Genomic DNA, 6,114 nt, shown 5'->3' on the forward strand with positions numbered 1-6,114 from the left:
TGGAACCAGTCTGTTGTTCCATGTCCAGTTCTAACTGTTGCTTCTTGACCTGCATACAGATTTCTCAAGAGGCAGGTCAGGTGGTCTGGTATTCCCATCTCTTTCAGAATTTCCCACAGTTTATTGTGATCCACACAGTCAAAGGCTTTGGCATAGTCAATAAAGCAGAAATAGATGTTTTTTTGGAACTCTCTTGCTTTTTCAATGATCCAGCAGATGTTGGCAATTTGATCTCTGGTTCCTCTGCCTTTTCTAAAACCAGCTTGAACATCAGGAAGTTAACGGTTCACGTATTGCTGAAGCCTGGCTTGGAGAATTTTGAGCATTACTTTACTAGCATGTGAGATGAGTGCAATTGTGCAGTAGTTTGAGCATTCTTTGGCATTGCCTTTCTTTGGGATTGGAATGAAAACTGACCTTTTCCAGTCCTGTGGCCACTGCTGAGTTTTCCAAATTTGCTAACATATTGAGTGCAGCACTTTCACAGCATCATCTTCTAGGATTTGAAATAGCTCAACTGAAATTCCATCACCTCCATTGGCTTTGTTGGTAGAGATGTATTCTAAGGCCCAGCTGACTTCACATTCCAGGATGTCTGGCTCTAGGTGAGTGTGAGTGATCATACCATAGTAATTATCTGGGTCATGAAGATCTTTTTTGTACAGTTCTTCTGTGTATTCTTGCCACCTCTTCTTAATATCTTCTGCTCTGTTAGGTCCATACCGTTTCTGTCCTTTATTGAGCCCATCTTTGCATGAAATGTTCCCTTGGTATCTCTAATTTTCTTGAAGAGATCTCTTTTCTTTCCCATTCTGTTGTTTTCCTCTATTTCTTTGTCTCTGCTCTAGGGCAGTATTTTTCAAAAGCAGCAACCGCAGATTGTGACATACTAACCTGGTAGCGTACTGGGAATCCATTCAGCAGGTCGAAATGAAACAGAATAGGGCTTCCCTGGTGGCTCAATGGTAAAGAATCTGCCCACCGATGCAGGAGACACGGGTTCTATCCCTCATCCAGGAAGGTCCCACATGCTGGCCTTGGAGCCACCAAGCCCGTATGCCACAATTACTGAACCTGTGCTTCCTGAAGCCACAACTACTGAGCCCATGTGCTGCAATGACTGAAGCCCTTGCGCCCTAGACCCCGTGCTCTGCAACAAGACAAGACACTACAATGAGAAGCCCATACACTGCAACTAGAGAGTAGGCCCTGCTCGCCGCAACTAGGGAAAAGCCCGGGCAGTAAGGAAGACCCAGCGCAATCAAAAACAAATAAATAAATACAATCTATCTGATTATATTCCACATAGTAAGGGTGATATCCCTGCCTGAGGCTTGTGTCTCGTTGATTGGTGTATGTGAGCATACATTAAATCAAGATGTAAGATGTATTCTCACTGCGGTTCCCAGTCAACACAACTGGGAAGCTGCTACTTTCTGCAGACAATATACTGGTGGTCGCGATACAAGGGCACCACAAATGAGTAGAGAACTAGGCCAAGGTCAGACTTGGTTCCTGGAAAGTCTGACTTCTTTAAAAACATATTTATTTATTTGGTTGTGCTGGGTCTTAGTTGAAGCATGTGGGATCTAGTGTTAAGATTAGGCCCAGGGATTGAACCCAGGCCCCCTGTCTCGGGAATACCAAGTCTTAGCCAATGGACAACCAGAGAAGCCCCTGCAGCCTGATTTTTGAAGACACAGACTCCAGCCAGTGCAGGGAGGCAATCAGGTGGGAAGGAGAAGAGAAGTCTGGGCTCCAGGCTGTGCCTGCTGTCTGAGGAATGACACAGAGGTCACCCCCGAAGGTGGATGGTTTGTGCCCTTGCACTTCATCTCATTGTGTCCATGGGGTTCTCAAGGTAAGAATACTGAAATGGTTTGCCATTCCCTTCTCCAGTGGACCACATTTTGTCACGCTCTGACTAGCAGGGACCTGCCCTTCAGTCGCTCCACATAGCCTGATGACATGCCTGGTGCCTTCGTTGTCTCTTGAGAGTCCCTTGGACTGCAAAGAGATCAAACCAGTCCATCCTAAAGGAAATCAACCCTGAACATTCATTGGAAGGACTGATGCTGAAGCTGAAGCTCCAGTACTTTGGCCACCTGATGCGAAGAGCTGACTCATTGGAAAAGACCCTGATGCTGGGAAATATTGAGGGCAGGAGGAGAAGGGGACGACAGAAGATGAGACGGTTGGATGGCATCACCAACTCAATGAACATGAGTTTGAGCAAACTCAGATAGTGAACGATAGGGAAGCCTGGCGTGCTGTAGTTCATGGGGCTGCAAAGAGTTGGACATGACTTAGCGACTGGACAACAGCTTTATCTGAGGTCAAAGTAGATTGGAGGGTCCAGAAAGTGAAAGTGAAGTGAAAGTCACTCAGTTGTGTCTGACTCTTTGCAACCCCATGGACTGTATAGTCCATGGAATTCTCCAGGTCAGAATACTGGGGTGGGCAGCCTTTCCCTTCTCTAGGGGATCTTCCTAACCCAAGGATCAAACCCAGGTCTCTCACATTGCAGGCAGATTTTTTACCAGCTGAGCCACAAGGAAAGCCCAAGAATACTTGTGTGGGTAGCCTATCCCTTCTCCAGTGAATCTTCCTGACCCAGAAATTGAACCAGGGGATTGAAAGGGGATGATGGGGAGACGCAGGGTTTGGGGTCATGAGGCTAGATCCAAGCCTGATTCTCCATACACTGAAGGTGACCCAGGCTTTGCAACCCTGATTCATTTGGCAAGTTCTGGGCTTTGGGAGACAGCACTGTATGAGCCAGAGACCCGCCCTTCTGGGGCTTACATGCCGGTGAGAAGAGAAACTATGAAGAATGAAAATAGGATACAGTGTCCTGAAGTAATAAGTGCTGCAAAGAAATATTCAGCGGGTTAGGAGGGGAGAGGGGTTGGGGAGATCTGAATGAGGTGAGGGAAGAGCCCTGCTCAGTCTGTGCTCAGTTGTGTCCGACTCTGTGCAACCCCATGGACTGAAGCCCACCAGGCTCCTATGCCCTTGGGATTTTTCAGGCAAGAATACTGGAGTGGGTTGCCATGCTCTCTTCCAGGGGATCTTCCCTACCCAGGGATAGAACGCAGGTCTCCTTTGTCTCCTGCATTGGAAGCCAATTCTTTACCGGCTGAGCCACGAGGGAAACTATCTGAAGGAGGAGCATTCCCAGCAGAGGGAACAGTCAGTGGAAGCAACAGCATGCTGGAAGACCAGGAAGGAGGCCAGGGAGGGTGGAGGTGGGGTGGATGTGAACAACAAAGTGGGGGGATCTGGGAGGGGCAGCGAGGAATTTGGGCTTTGGCTGAAAGAGTGATGAGAAGCAGAGGGAGGGATCTAAGCTGGGCTGGGAGGAGTGGGCTGTGATTTACATGTTTAAAAGTCTACAATATGTGCTTATACACTTTCTTGGTCTGCCAGCTCTTAAGTTGTAGAAACTTTAACTCCCAGGAAGCAATGAGCACACACCCAGCACCCAGTTCTGGGTCTCTAATCCCACAGTCCTTGATAAAAGGAACCAAGGCTCTTTGGAGAAATGGCTGGTTCTTTGATGGGGGCAGGAAATAGACAAGATGAGCCTGGAGGGTCTTACAGTGCTGGAAAGAAAAGAACACCACAAAACAACAAAACAAAACACCACACCAACTGAACAGGTTTCCAGTGGCCAACAAGGGGACAGTCTGCGGAACCAAATAAAGTAATATTGGATTAGAGCCAAAGGTACAAAATCTTACCCAACTTTTCCTCTATGGACATATTATAGAATGTTAATAATCAGCCATGAGACCCTAGCCCTCAAGGAACTCTCCTGCCTGGCTACAATCATTTGCCTGGAGGGTTGCCACCTTAAAAGTTTAATTCATATCTCCCATGCTACTGATACAGCTGTAAACTTTTAAGAAACAAATGAATACATCTACAAAAATAAATCTGGGAAGAGAAATTAGAAAATTAATTTCAAAACTAATCACAATAAGCAGGAAAGATTGAGAATTTAATTTTTTTTGAGAATTTAAAGTTTTTGAAGGCAGAGATCTTTTTTAAAAAAATGTTGTTTGTTTTGCTACAACTGGGTCTTAGTTGTGGTGTCTGGGATCTAGTTCCCTGACCAGGAATCCAACCCAGGCCCCCTGCATTGGGAGCATGGAGAATTAGCCCCTGGACAACCAGGGAAGTCCCCAGAGATAATTTTCATTCATCTTTACTATCATAAGAGTTGTCATTATATTTAACTTAATAAATTATTTTTAAGTGAATGACCAAAAAAAAACAAAAAACAAAACACCCAAGGTATAAAATAAATATCTGTGAGTCCAGACTGATATAAATAAATGATTGAATAAATAAATAAACAAGGGCGACTAGACCAATCTGCACAGATGAGATAATTTAGGAAGAAACTTCATCAGCCCTCATGGAGCTTAAGTCATCACGCCTTCAGGGTAGGCTTGTTGGTTTCTTCCAAAGAGGACGCAGTGGAAGGGTGACAAAGAGGGATTTCCCAGTGGACACACCTGGCAGCCACCAGCTTGGCCGGGTGACCAAGGTCCCCATCGTCAGTGGTCAGTATGTTGACAGCAGGCACCCTTGGTGTGATATGGTGAGAATGACACTTTGTTCTGTGGTCTTCCTAGGAAGAGCTGATAAATACCAGTCTAGTCGTGAAGGAAACACACACGCACAGAAAAAAAAACCAACCATGCAAACCCAAATAAGGAAATAGTCTAAAGAGTACCTGGCCGGTCCTCTTCAAAACCACCAAGATTACCCAAGACAGAAAATCGGGGAAACTGTCCCAGCCAAGAGCAGCCTAAGGTGACCTGACAACGAAACGTCATGTGATGTTCTGGATGGGATCTTGGAAGAGAAAAAGGACGTTAGGTAAAAACTAAGGTAGTCTGGATGAAGTATGAACTTTAGTTAATAATTATGTACTTGTGACAAATATACTGTAGTAATGTAGGATGTTGAAAGCTGGACCACAAAGAAGGCTGAGTGCTGAAGAATTAATGCTTTTGTACTGTGGTATTGGAGAAGACCCCTGAGAGTTCCCTGGACTGCAAGGAGATCAAACCAGTCCATCCTAAAGAAAATCATTCCTGAGTATTGGAAGAACTGATGTTGAAGCTGAAGTTCCAGTACTTTGGCCAGATTAAAAAGCTTGACTCAGTGGGAAAGACTCTGATGATTGAAAAGACTGAGGACAGGAGGAGAAGGGGACAGCAGAGGATGAGATGTTTGGATGGCATCACCAACTCAATGGTCATGAGTTTGAACAAACTCCGGGAGATGGCAAAGGACAGGGAAGCCTGGTGTGCTGCAGTCCATGGGGGTCACAAAGAGTCAGACACAACTTAGCAGCTGAACAACAACAACAGTGTAAGATGTTAGCAACAGAGATACCAGTATGGGGTGTATGAGAACGCCCTATACTATCTTTGCAGCTTCTCTGTAAATCTGACACTATTCTAAAATTAAGATCTTATTTAAAGAAAAAATATTAGAATGATGTTTGGGGGATGTGGAGAAGGGCCAGTCTGAATCCCTTGAGACTATGAAGGATGTGCAACCAGGGGCATTGTGTTAAAAGCTTGGCATTCAGGGACTTCCCTTGTTGTCCAGTGGTTAAGACTCCACACTTCCAATGCAGGAGGTACAAGTTCAAACCCTAGCTGGGAAACTAAGATCCCACATGCTGTGAGGCACAGAAAAAAAAAAAAAAAAAAAAAAACCAACAACAACCTGGAACACAGTGGTTTGGGAGGTGAGGCAGAGACACAGAAAGAGAGGGGTAGAAGTGCAGAAAGTTCAAAGGCAAGGCTTTTATTCTCTGGCCCTGGAGATCTGCTGGGGTTGAGAGGACGGATATATTTGAACCTTCTCTTCTGGGAAGCCTGAGATCTAGTCCTGCTCCCACATCTTCCAGTCTGTCCCTTCGTCTGTAAAATGATAATAAAAAGCTGTGAGGCCAACTTCAGAGAGCTTGTGAGACTAAAAAGACAGGCTTCAGTGAAAATGGCCTGGAGCTAGTCAACACTGCAAATACAGTGCAGAAGACGTAGTGCTAAATGGAGCTGATGGTTGTTTCCCACCCATAACCCAGCA

This window comes from Bison bison, unplaced genomic scaffold (genome assembly GCF_000754665.1).
Source record: "Bison bison bison isolate TAMUID 2011002044 unplaced genomic scaffold, Bison_UMD1.0 scf7180017864289, whole genome shotgun sequence".
Classification (NCBI taxonomy): Eukaryota; Metazoa; Chordata; class Mammalia; order Artiodactyla; family Bovidae; genus Bison; species Bison bison.